Source organism: Ambystoma mexicanum, chromosome 12, assembly GCF_040938575.1.
Source record: "Ambystoma mexicanum isolate Mex_15411 chromosome 12, UKY_AmexF1_1, whole genome shotgun sequence".
Classification (NCBI taxonomy): Eukaryota; Metazoa; Chordata; class Amphibia; order Caudata; family Ambystomatidae; genus Ambystoma; species Ambystoma mexicanum.
Genome location: NC_090936.1, coordinates 481,097,275 through 481,110,910, shown reverse-complemented (window position 1 = coordinate 481,110,910; position 13,636 = coordinate 481,097,275). Strand labels below are relative to the sequence as shown.

Below are 13,636 nucleotides of genomic sequence, written 5' to 3'. Positions count from 1 at the left end.
CGGGGGGAAATGGTGATTTTTACCCTGCGCAAAAAATGGTGATTTTTACCCTGCGCAAAAAGCTGTAGGTAAAATTCTCATGTTCAGGTCAAATTGTGATTGGGCAGAGCGGTAAATGCGGAGCTAATAGCGTTACTGCTGCATTTTACCGTTCCGGCCAACTTGTGATGAGGCCCTATGTATGATCACAAAAACAAACAGCTTCCATTGCAAGCTCTCTACTTGACAAAATTCTGTAGCTGCACGAAATACATAAACACATATACAAGATATAATAGTTGGAATAATGAAAGATGCTAGCATCAGGGCCAATGGTGAATTATAAACAGAACCGAACAAAACACAAAAGAGACTAAGGGCGGGATTACCGGCACAAAGGTCCTGCCCGAAGCACACAAAGGACAATCAAAAAACCACGGAACCAGTGTGTCCCTTCTGATCCTCCCCCTTTTTTCCAAGGACTACTCAGCCCATGTACCAAATAGTGACTGAGTACTCAAAACAATGTTAAATAAAACATGTTTAATAAAATGCCATTTTGATTAAATTGATTCACAATAATTAAATCAAAACATAATCATCATAAAAAACAGTGTGCAATCACATATTCTAAAAACATCCATTGTGTCTTTCATCAAAATAAGCAGTCATAAAACAGTACATACATTATAAAACCAAGACAAAACATGTAAAATTGTCTCATTTCAATTATCACCTCTCAGTAGACTATTTCCTACTGTGGGTGAGTTTACGCCTAAAGTGCAAAGTGTATCTAAAAAAATGCGTATCAAAAATGTAGTGCAAAACAGACGTTGGAACACAAAATCTAATGGACCTACTTAAATCTAGGTAACCCCTATTTCTAACTACTAGTAGACAATAAATAAATCCTTTCTCCGCTATAGAAAAAACTATTACTAGTAACTCGTTTTGTAGCACTATCATCAATCACAATGCTCAATGACCCAACATGTTTCGTTCTCCGAAGGCTAGTTACGCAATGTCCAAGAAGCTCTTCAGGGGGCCAACGTTTTACTGCAACAATACACAAACAAACATGACTTCTTAACATTCACTTGGGATACGTGTAACCCAACAAAGTCCTTACTCTTGCAAGAAATAACGTATTATCCTGATCACGGAATTGTTTGGACGTTCTTTAACTGGACTCCTCTCGTATTACCGGAGTGCACTTCTAATTCACACCGCCCATGACATGTGTCTTGTTCAATTGTATGAAATAAGCCTCTGTAGTATTCCTTTAACCTTTGTACGTTCTATGGCTTACTCTGCCGGGCGCGCGCTGGTTGAATAGCGTATTTAGAACAACCAAACTCTTCCTAGCATTACGACTTCTGTGCGTAGGGCAGTCACATGACACCCAATACCATTATAAACAGAAACAAATATAATAGTAACAATAAAACAATTGAAAGTAGTAAGGAAAGAGATCATAATTAAAAGAAACTGACACACGAGGGGGCAAATGCTAGGGGGTGAACAGTGCCGAGGAAACAGTATTGAGAATAAGGTTGATGAGTGGGGGCATGCCACCTTACAAAGGTAAGTCCTTAAAGTTTTCCAAAATGGTAGCAGATCTGGAACTAGCCAAGTAAAAAGAAGAAGGGCATTTCAAAAGCCAAGCTTAAGAATGACATGCACTTAAATATAGGAATTTCTAGATACACATTTTAAGAGCCCTGTGTTGCACTAGAACCTGTTGCCAGCATCAACCTTTTAACAAAGTGCGCTTGACAACCCCTTCAAGATATGGGCTTTCCTGTGCAATGGTATGGAGCGCACTGTAGCCATAGGTTTCTTGTCTAAATAGAAATGGGATGTCTTTGTTGTGCACTTCATCTGGTGAATGCATGTTGTCTAGAAGACTGTAGTTTTCTAATTTCAACATGATCAATAATGCACACTTATCTCATACCATGACAGATTGACAGTGCCACTGGATTCATTCAAAATCTCATGAAAACACATTCATGGTATCTCATTAGATCATTAGAAGTATTAATATAGTTAACCTTAATAATGGTGCAATAATACACCAGCAGGGTATTACTCAAAGGGTCAATATTGTTTGTGGAAGGGAGATATAGATCACTTGGTGGGGGGGTAGGAGAGGGGGCGCACACAGACAAAACTGCCCACTTTCGCATTTCAGAAACGTTTGTACTGTATTCTGTCAGGTTTTTGTGATCAACAGTATAAACACGTAACTGGGCACAACTGAAAACCCATTTCGATTTCAAACATTAAAGTGGCGAAGCAGCACCGTAACAATGAATCGTATTGGGTTTAGTGTATCTGTGAGGCACTAGGAAGTGGAGGTCCTTAGGCGCATGGAGGGATGTGCCCACCCTTGGAACAATGGTCCACATTGTTTGGGACTCCTCTGAGAGGCGTACATGTTTTGAAAGTGTGTTTTAAACTAGTTTAATGGATGAATATCTACCACAAATATACAATGCATTGTACAAAACAAACAATCGATATGCCCCAATGACGCGTGTTTATGACCCAACATAATGATACTGCCTAATGTTATCGGAAGGCTGAGGGCATAGGTCAAAGTGAGCGCGAACAGATTTCTATGACTTTCTCCACCATTCTAGAAGCATTCTCTTTGAAGTTAAGGCAGGCAGCTTCATTAAGGCAGGCAGCTTCATTTTGCGGCCCTTTAGCAGAATAAGATTCATTGAAATCGTTATGACTTCTCAGTCACAAAGCGTGGATGCCAACTCAGCCTGGATGGACTCTACCGCCCTCATCCCAGCCAGGAAAAGATGGAGGAGAAGCTGCTGACACAAAGAAGTTTAATCTCCTCATGCACCCCCCCCCCCCATGTGTTTTAGAATAATGGTCCAGTTGTTATCTCAGTTTAAATGCTTAGACGTGTCAGCTAATAAAGGTTCTGACCATTCACGGGGGGGTGGGGGGGTTGCTACTTTAATATCAGGAGGCTATGTGGGGTCTGTTACTTCAAGCCTCTGGACAAGCACGCAGTTATTGGAGGAACCTTAGCGATTAGTCGCTTGGACTATTATAATGCACTCCTGGGGATACTTCAAATGAACCCCTTGTATATAGGCCCGTTATAAATGCCATATTATATCATATCATAACCTATCATAGCCTATTAGCAGACTCCAGGGGCCTCAAAACTGATTGGTTTCTGGACGTAGGAGAAGCGGTTGTGTCCAAACATTTCACAGGAACCTGCTGTGGCTTCCAGTAGAATAGAGATCAGCAAACTTCTTTTTGCACCATCTTCAAATGCTTCTGTGTATCTTAAGGATAGCATCACAAGGTGTATACCCCAGGATGGAACATTGGATCTAAGGAGGATCACAGACTAGTCATACCTGGAACGCTCTGTCAGGCCAGAGGACATAAAAGACTTTCAGTTTTGAGACGCAGACGTTGGAATGAGTTGCCAAGTTCTGCTCATGACAACACCTGCTTTCAGGCCCCTGTTGGAGCATCATCTGTTCAGGTAGGTGTTCATTAATGGTCTCTAGCAGACCCAAGATCAGTGTGCACAAGCACATGATTTCACAAAGGTGATATATGGGTAGGTTCTATGTAAAAACACTGCAAATTCCTAACATCACCCAATGTTCAAAAATAACATTTTAATTTTGTATCTCCTAATACAGCCATCATAACATATTCTAGGACTGGTATAACTGTATAGACAAACTCCCTTCCTAGGATATTTTGGGAAAGTGCTGGATAGCCGGGGAGAACAGCACCTTTCTCTCAGGCAATGTTAAATAGGTGCAATGTTTTCACATGTTATGGAATATATCTTCCAACTGACTGACCAAGAGAAAACAATGAACCACAATACCGGAAACTTCATTCGTTTGACCCTTCCACCCACTCGAGCGTCAACATGCCCAGGCCGCTACCCCTTGACACACGTGTAGCACCACTCCATTTTTGGAACACCTCCTCTACCGTGGATGAGAGGCGGAGCCGATCCTTTGGAATTTGTACATGTGACCTCAAGGTTGCACGCATATCCGAGCAGTTGCTGGATTAGAGCAGGCACTCCCTTATCGGCTTTGGAATGGAGACCAGAAAGAACAATGTGGGACAGCTGATATGGAGGGCAGGGCGGGGAAGTGAGAGAAAGGGCAACAATAGAGGGCAGATAAAGGGGGGAGGGCAAGGAATAGACAGGAACTGCAGTGGGAGAAAACGTCGAACGAGAGAAGGAAGAAAAACAGGGAGGAGTCAGAGAGAAATGACGAGGGGGAGAGACAGATAGAAGGACAGAGGCATGTAAAGCAGCATCTCTGTGATTTGCTTTGTCTGTCTCTTAAAATAGCTTAGCTCCAAAATAATGATGGCTTTTTCAGATGATGAAAACCATGGTAATGTCTGCTCACTGGAGACCTAGGGCCTAATCCACAGAGTGCTTTCCAATCGGGTTTTGCCATTGTAAAAGGCTTCTGCTGTGAATTAGGCACCTAATGTCTTCACTGTATTAAAGGAAAGCTATTTATCAAATGCCCAATACATTGTACGGCTTATCTCTAAACTGCAGAGCATTGTGGAGCAGCACCATTGGTACATCAGCGAGCCACAGAGGCAGAGCAGCAGAATGCTCAAAGCTTCCATTATATTCTCCTTTCAGGAAATCGAGCGGAGGTGCTGCCACATTATCATTGGAATGTTCCTAGTCTATCTAGATCTACTTGAATTTAAAATGTAAATAAGAGTTCTGCTTGTATGACCATTTGGTTGCAGAACTGTTATTAAAATGTCAACCCAGAGAAACCCATCACTATCGTAAAACAGAATTAGAATTAGTTAAATATGTGAGTCACTACCTTTTCTCACGCCAGCTTGTTCTCACCCCCTGGTTACTATAAAGAATAGTGGCAGCACTACTTAGTTAAGTTGGTGTGAACGATGTGGGAACATCTCACCCTCAGTTATGTCATTTCAAGTATGCTGACCTGTTTCGGCTCTGTATTACTAGTCAGAATACTTCAAACACTCAACATATCCTGTCTGTTAAGGATTTCAATCAGGCAACGCGCCTTAGTCTCGGACCAGTATGCAGGGCGCGATTGAAATGCTTATGTTTTATGTTAAAGGCAATATTGAAATGGTACCCCACTCATATCACACCCCCTTTTCAAATACCCAGGGTCACAATGGACCATGAACCAGGATGGTTGATAAAATGTAATATTTATTTATTTATTTTAAAATTCAAAAGAAATTATACAATTTTTGATATGGGGCAGCAATCACCCATGGGGTGATAATAACAATAGCAATGTAAGCGATGCACTTAGTTTAGCCTTCTATTCACACATCTACAAAACACCAGGGAATAGGAGCACTTTTTGATTTTAGGTAACATAGCACTTGAGTTAGAATTTCCCCCTGCAATGTTCTCTTGACCCAAAAATAATCAATTCTAAGTGGATAAACAGAAGCAGCAGGTAATCAGGAATGACAAATGGAAAACTAGATTGAAAAAATTATTTTAAACACTGGCAATGCTAAAAATGACACTCGGAAAGGGATGACTAAAACAATGAATGTGTATAAAACGCTTGAAACAAAAACAATTATTTAGTGGAGCAACACAGGAAAGATAATAGCAATCACAAGCAATGGATTGAGCAAAAGCATACCATTTGAGATTGAATGGAAGATTTAAAACAGTTTCTAGTCAAAATGACATGTTGGAAATTTAGCAAACATTTGCAAATCCCGCCTGAATTTACCAAAATGGATTTTCATACAAACACGTGAAATATTGTGTTGGGGGGGGGGGTACCCATTGATACTAGGTACAATATGGAAGTGAAATGAGGTTTCTAGCTGGTAAATTGAGTGAGTTATGCGAGATCTAGTGAGGTGCGTTTTTGAGGAAATAAAGATGCGAAAAAAAGGAAAAGCAATCAATTTTGACAAGAACAGTTTTACTCTACACTAGAGCATTCTGGCTAGACTACCAGACGGAGACACAATAAACTCCAGGGTTGACTCGCAAGTTCAACCCTAGCACCTCCGTTTCCGCCCTGGCCGAACCAGTCCGATCACCTGAAAGAGGATTAATGGCTTAGGATTTCACCAGACAAAATTGTTAAAGAAGTAGGCGCTAGCACAAGAAACCAAAGGCAGGGTTTCAAGAATGATTTTTGACAATATTACAAGTTACTAGGATAAGGATAGGATGGCTTAGAGAGTGGAACTAAGGACAAGGCAATGCAAGGTATACTATGATTCTATGGTTCCTATTGATACTCACAGTCCACTTTTTAGTTTGGATTTTGGACAGTCAGCAGTTCTGGTCACCACATGGGTCTGGTCTAACAAAGCACAGCCGGACAAAATAAGGGGGACAGGATCAGCTGGGCAGGGACTGGAATCCAAAGGATAGTTCTTCTGGACTGGCAATTTTGGATATAGGAACTCTAGGTCAGTGGGGTAGCAGGAGGGAAGCAGCATGCAGTGAGTGGTGGCAGGTCAAGCTGGATTAGGATACAAAAAGTACCACAGTTTCTCCTGGTTACTGGGAGTTTAGTGGGTTTTAATATTGTAGCGTAGGCCTTGCTGGAGCAGGATCAGCAATGCTTGGGTTTTGCAATGGGCCCTTGAATAGGATCAGCAATGCTTGACCTTGCTGTTGGAGTCTGGAGTCTGAAAGATGAAACAGGAACGCAGCACAGGGGATCAGGAAGAGTCTGTGTCTCCATGGTCTTTTCAGGGACCCTTATTTATAATGCAAAATGACATCATCAAGGTAGAGACTGGGCAGGGCTGGCTACGCCTGCCCCTAGAACACTTGGATTGGGCAGGGGAGCTAGTCTTTGCCACGCTCTCAGTTGGTTGGACTTCTAAGGGAATGATGTCCGATTTATGAGGCGAGGTTTACAATGTCCAAACATTCCCACATTTACTTTACTTAAAATCCGATTTTGCCAAAACCATATAATTCTTCACTTGAAATCTCTTGGCAAATAATACAAACAGGTTACATATTATGTGCAGCCCAGATCAGTCCAATCCTCAGGTCTGTGTGACCTTGCTTCGCCTTTCTGATACATTTTGGTAGTTATACATTAAAGATTTGGGCTAAAATTCTACAATTTTATACACAAATGTGAATTGTCCCCAGGGATGTATGTACAAAATGTTACGTTTTCCACATAAATACTTTCCTTGTAATCTCTCATATTTCGTAACTTTTGTTCCCCATGCGGCAATGAGTTCTACCAAGTTTTAAAAGATAGCCCCAAAATTAGATTTAAAACTGCGAACAATTTACATTTTTGCTAATTCTTGCTACAGAAATAAAAGTCTTTAAAGTTTCTTCATAACATAGTCTCTGGCACCAAAAGGCAGTCCTTTTGTTACTAGATCCTGTTTTTTGTTCTTCTTCCAACCGCAAGCAGTTGTCATTTCCTTCCAGGCAAGGGAGTTTCCAGTCTTAATTGAAGGTTTTATTGCCCCTTCACACTTGACAGGTGAATGTCCCAGGACTGCTATTGTCCCAGCCTGAAGCACAGACGAATGTCTGACGAGCCTATGAACTTTGATTGTCCTGGCCCATACAAAGGTTTTCAAGCTCTAACTTCACACCTACGTGTCCTGGATTTAGGGTGTATCTTCCTTCCTTTGGGAAGTTTCATAGCTGGCAACGGGAATACAGGTTTATCTGAGAGCTTGCAACTCCAGCCTATGTGTTTTAAACTGTTTAATTTCTTACTTTGGGTCTTGAATGAAACAAACCTATGACAGAAGATATCCTATGTGTGTTTTATCACCACTACCATAATTCCTTTACATTGCTAAGTAAGCAGGCTTTCATTAACAGTTTATTTCAAAACAGGCCATTTTTTTTTCATTCAGCACAGCCCATTTTTCCCTGTGTTACAAACTGCTAGCATTTCTTTCTTTAATTCTGTTTGCAGCTCCTCGGATTGGCCACCCTGTCTTTGTAGCTTTAGTCATTTCCTTGCAGCAGGAGCTTTGTCCAAAATATGGATGCATTTGCACTTGACCTGGCTCAAAGAGTTAAAAGTCTCTTTGAACTGCTGCACCTGGATGCATTTTGGCAAGAAATAATGCATGTTCCTGTGCAAGTGAAAAGAAAGTTCCTTGTTGATTTCTTTATAATCTACTTTGATAGGAGCCGTCATTCATAATTATGCCCGTTTTTTCTGAGGCACGATGACTTATCTTGGGCCTGGCACGGCCATTTCCATCACAGTGGTTTCAGAATGTACAGATGGAAATAGCATAACACAGAATTTTGAAAGGGTGGAAAAAGGTTTAATTTTGAAGGGGAATGTTTGGCTTTTGCAGCAATGCAGTGCTGCCTGTTCACTTTATTCCATAGATGTTTCAGAACACACTGGCATACTTTTTTTTTCCGTGTGTCCCCTTGTTCCAGTTTGCCTGAAGGGTGCTAGGCAGGCTGGTGCAGCCATTTTTTTTTGTTGCTGCCAAAATGCAGTTTTGAGGTCCTGGAGCACACAGGAGCCAGCACAGCCAGGTTGCTGTTTCTTGCACAAATGCAGCTCAGTGATGTTGTGTAATGCTGTTGAGTGGGTCAATATATCCCACGTGTCTCTCTTTTGGGATGTTTCTTCTCTAAATCATCATTTTCATTCGTCTACCACCCCCAACACTGGGACATTGGGATACAAAATAAATACTTCTCTTTTCTCTTGCTCCTTTGTATCCCAATCTGGTTGTCACTCTGGATCTGATTAGTGTCTAGTGATAACATGGCATACATTTAGCATTTTCTATCAACAACAGCCTTACAAATCCCAAACTTGCTCTTGTGGAAGGTTTGTGAAGATGCATTTGATTCAATCTTGTAATCAGTGGCCATTTTTATATTCATAATTTCTTAGGAACAATTTTATTATAACGGTGGCACCAGTCAATTTTCAATGCAAAGCCGGCAATCTGTCATATATGCCAGCCAAAGTTAGTTATTTGTGACTGTTACATGTAGACGGTGAACACTGAAATTAGTTCTCCCAATAGTTGGCATAAAAAAACTATTCTCCATTGTTTGTAACTTTTGCACATCACCACAGGTCCAAATTTCAGCTCAATAACTCCTAATGGAAAGACATGTGGACGTATATGCGGCCAATATGTGATTAACCTGTCAATCAAACAGGGCTTTTCCCCTCAAAATATACCTCCCATTAGCATGGGCCATATTGTCCTGCTGCCTTGCACTTCGAATTGCTAATAAATCGAGTGACAAAATAGTGAGAATTATCACACACTTTCACTAAGTGGTCACTCGAGTAAATCCCTTTACATCATTTCTTTCATTTTGCAATGCACCTAATGCTAGATTTTGTGGCACTGATAATGTAACCTCGGCCACTCATATAATCCCTACACGTGTCTGTGAGTTTGTGCATGCAGCACTATTGTGGTTCTCGCCATTATCGCTATACTGTCAGCATAGGTGAGGATAGGGAGTCTCCTCTTACTCAAACGTGATACACCTAGAGCAATCTTCCCCAAATTCCCACTCAAGGAGGTGGTGTACAAATAGAACGGTACATGTGCCAGGACACCGCCTTGGAATTTCCATATCACCTTTGAGTTCTCCCTCTGCCCCATACCTCATGCTTAACACAGAGTCTCTGTGTAATTTCATTCCCAGAGACATCAGAAGGCTGGAAGACCCATATCTTGCAAACTAATCGACAAAGTGGACTGGCTACATGGTCAGAAGCTGATGGGATGTCCATAGAGGCCACATAAACTGGTACTAAGGCATTTTTGTTTAAGTAGTTTAAAGTGCAATTTGGTTAATTAAAACCTTATACACTACAAACAAATCACCAAAAAACAATTTCATTTCAATCCTTAAACCGTTATCATAAAAATAGGGAAATACAAGGCAATTTCACCAGAATTAAGCTCAGATTTACTCTCGTGGTCTGCAGCCACTCTCTAAAGCCTAATTCGGTCTCTGAAATGTTTTCCAACACCCTCACCGCAATTTACAATACAATATCCCGGCCAATGTATTACATGTCCCGTCCAGAAAGGAAACAGGGTAATAAGATGAGCATCCTGTTGCCCTTTTTGCAAATGGGCACAACACATACCTGCTCTCCAGCCGGTTGGGATACAGGTTGTTCTTATACTGACATAAAACACCAACAAAATTAAAGCTATCCACAAATCTGGCTGTATCTTAAACTAATCCGGGGCTTTCATAACGACGCTGCCTAGCGAGTGCACTGAGAATTTGTCATAATCCAGTGGGAGGCACACCGATAATTTCCATTGAGAGTCCATGACCCCCCCCCTTCCCTTTTGACCTTCTACAGGTCATCCCCTCAGGATGATCCAAAGGTCATCCCCTCAGGGTGACCCAACTATTTATCAAAAAGGCTTGGGAGTTCTAACCCCTGGGGACCTCGTTGAACCTTTACTACTACAGAAGCCTAAACTCTTCCCTGATTTTTTTGTAGTTCCTTCATTTAATATGGATTTCCCGGTGGGGGCGGTGGACATGGCCAGTAACGGCCACCAGCCCGTGTCATGGTATGCTCGACCGAAGTGAGCGCCTCGGGCTTTGGGCCATTACCGGTCATGTCTGCCCCCTCTTTGCTGGAGCGTGAAAGACATTTGCACCCTGTCGTTCATCTGGGGTGGAAATGGCTTTCTTTTTTTCCCTCTGAAGATTCGTGCTACTTGCGCAGCCAATCTCCCGAGGAGAAAAAAATGCAAACAAATGAAAAAGATGGCCACCGCCAAGGGAATCAGGACTAAGTCCCTTTTCTATTTTTTATTGCAGCCGGAGTGGGCAGTGCGGTGGACTTGAACTCAAAGCTCTGGTCTGCAGGTATGTTTGAAGGGAGGGAGGAGGTGGGGGAGAGGTTCTGTTTTGTTTGGGGCTCCCTGTTGTCTCCCCACATAAAAAATGGCGGCTCCTGGTGAAGGGTCTTGGGAGGTGGGATTAGCGGGTGGAGAATGTATATTCTTGCTAGCTGCTCCAGCCACCTGATTGGCCAATTCCCCAGGTGCGAATGCTGGTAGCAATACTTTCATTCTAGGTTTGCAGTGAGACTTCAGCCAGGTTGATAGCCTCTCACTCCATTCCTATTCTCCTCTATGACCTTGCACAGTCTCCCCATCACAGCTTGAAATGCCTGCACTATTTAAAGTCTATGCTCTCGTCCCAGAAGCATTATCTAATGTCATTGGCACGGACAACAATTACTTTTACATATGTATTTCTTGACGTTGGTAGGGCCCTTTTACCTGCCTTCTGTTATTGGTCAGCGACCTATATTTTGGAGCCTTATGTCACTGCCCCTTTCCCTCCCCCACAATAATAACATAAACACAGGATCATGATCGCTTTGTACAACTTCAAACGATTTAACACAGTCTCACTGATGCGCAGGGAGAATGATGGAATCAATAGTGCTCTTGTGCCCGCCATTACTAAAAGTGAAATTCCCCGCTATATCCGATCGTATTCTCCCATGTAAAACTCTTACTCCTGTTTCTATCATGAGATATCATAATGCCAACCCTTTCCCCCTTTCAATCTCTTCCGCCATAAAAGGGAGTGGTATGTTATACAAGGCATCCTCCCCTGGATCAATGTTTGAATGGTGCATGTCTCTGAATGACGCTATGTTATGCTAAGATTTTTTATAATGTGCCAGTCACCAGCATAATGGCCTAACAGCAGGGGTCAAGTCCTACAAATTAAAGTGGGGGACTCATCACAAATACAATGGGATGTGAAGTCACCAGAAATTAGCATTAGAAGGTGAAATATGCACATTTCATTAAATTGTCTTTGCATAAGCACCCACATTGCAGGGGACGAATGTCATTTGCAGTTCATAAAATCAACACACAAACAAAGGATATTTGTGTTTGTATTTTATTTATCTATATGGCGCGCCTGGCCCAAAGGCATCTGGGCGCATATAGGTGATATTTTCTTCTAACAGTGTTTTTGAAAACGATAAAAGGTGTGCACGTTTTAAACTCCAAGAACCAATACAAATGTTTTCCCTGGAACTTGCAGTACCGAAATGGCACATTTCACCTTCATTTGTTATTTATTTATTTATTTATGTATTTATTTATTTATTTTTTTCATCAGGTTATGTAGTGCGACTGTGGTTTGATCTCTGAGGTTGGGTTTAATTCATAAATTTAAAGAAGGCATTACATTTTTATCATTTTAGCTGGGGGGACTGAGTTCACCCTCTGAGAAAAGTGAGTGGACTCTGTCCACCCGCGTGTACCCTCGACTTGAGCCCTGCCTAACAGCGTCACGGGTTGTCACGGGAGTGGCGCACTATGTCCCCATAGCACCATCTGGACCTCGGTCTGTGAGTGAATAGAAAAGGAAAGAACAGGAGTGGAGAGGGTAAAGGGTGGGACAGGTTAAACACACATGTTAAGGCTGTATGGATGGAGTGTGTGATAGTTTGCATGTAGACCGGCCAGAGCATGGCGCTGAACATAGAAGTGTACATGCACTCTGCTTCTGCGAACGAGCATACACCTCTAGGGGCAGTGTGTAGCCCTTCCATGAAAGCACTGCCTGGAGTCAGTGAATGGCACCCTTGAAGTCTGCAGGCTTGTTTGTCCATTTGGAGTTACAGTAACCTGACAGACAACAGAGGGAGACATCTGGCATTGGCTAGCTGACTTTCAGAATGAGGGTGCCGAGAGGCTAATCAGATGCTCACACAGGGAAACCCTCCAGACACTTCTGTAGAAGGATAGCGGTAATGCATCCCTGAAGCCGCTCATGTCCATTTCTGGACCCTGCAGGCACATGCATAGGGATTCCCGGGGTGTTGTGAGAACAGTGCCCCTCTAACGCAATGGCGAAACTCCTCTATGAATGATCTACATGCATACTACCCGTCTCCAACCACTACCCGAACATGCATTTGCCAAGTAAGGGTGACAGGAGGCAGTACAGTGAACGCGGGTACCTCTAGGCAAACAGCTCATTCTACTTGACCACTTGCTCTGTGAACAGCTCTGAAATAGACCAACACATTTGTAGGAGGGTGAAAGAGGAAGTGGGAACGAAAGGTAGGGCAATATGGAGGGGGCCTAAATGATCCCTGCCAAAAAGACTTGGTCATCGTTGAAAAAAGGCTGATCTCTGGAAGTGATTTTGGCCTTTTCTAGTCACTCATTAATCCTCTGTGTGTGGATTTCCAAGTGAGGGGAAATGGGTGAGAAGCAGGACAGACTTCAAGAAAAAAGTGCAGAAAGCATTAATGCAACATAAGCTAATTTGCTCAAAAATGAACTAACAGACAAGGGATCTGGACAGGTGATACAACAGGAGAAATCCTAATTTGGCAAATTCGTTGCAACACGAATGATTCACGTGTCTGACTGCGCTATCTGAATAGTGGTGCTCTCTAACTTTATTGTTTAACAGAATCATGTAACTGACTGCAATATTAGCATGGTGCATTTCTCTGACTGCGTTATGTGAATGGTGCAATGTCTATATGGCACATGTCGCTGATTGCAATGTATGACTAGCGCATGCCTCAGGCTCTGATGTCTGAATAACATGTGTCTCTAAATGCGATGATTAAAGGATTCA

The 13,636-nt window shown here is 42.3% G+C and overlaps 1 protein-coding gene across 2 annotated transcripts in view; it reads left to right on the top strand.

Annotated features, from left to right (window-relative positions):
* The window catches only part of CHRM2 (cholinergic receptor muscarinic 2), a 954,551-nt gene that overhangs the window by 754,627 nt on the left and 186,288 nt on the right, over nt 1-13,636 (top strand). Inside the window, exon 5 of one of the 2 annotated variants that reach the window (XM_069628763.1) lies at nt 10,829-10,876. The exons of the other annotated variant lie outside the window; for it this stretch is intronic. The gene's annotated coding sequence lies outside the window, so the exon portion shown is untranslated. The remainder of the gene's footprint in view (nt 1-10,828; nt 10,877-13,636) is intronic. 2 annotated transcript variants of the gene reach the window in all.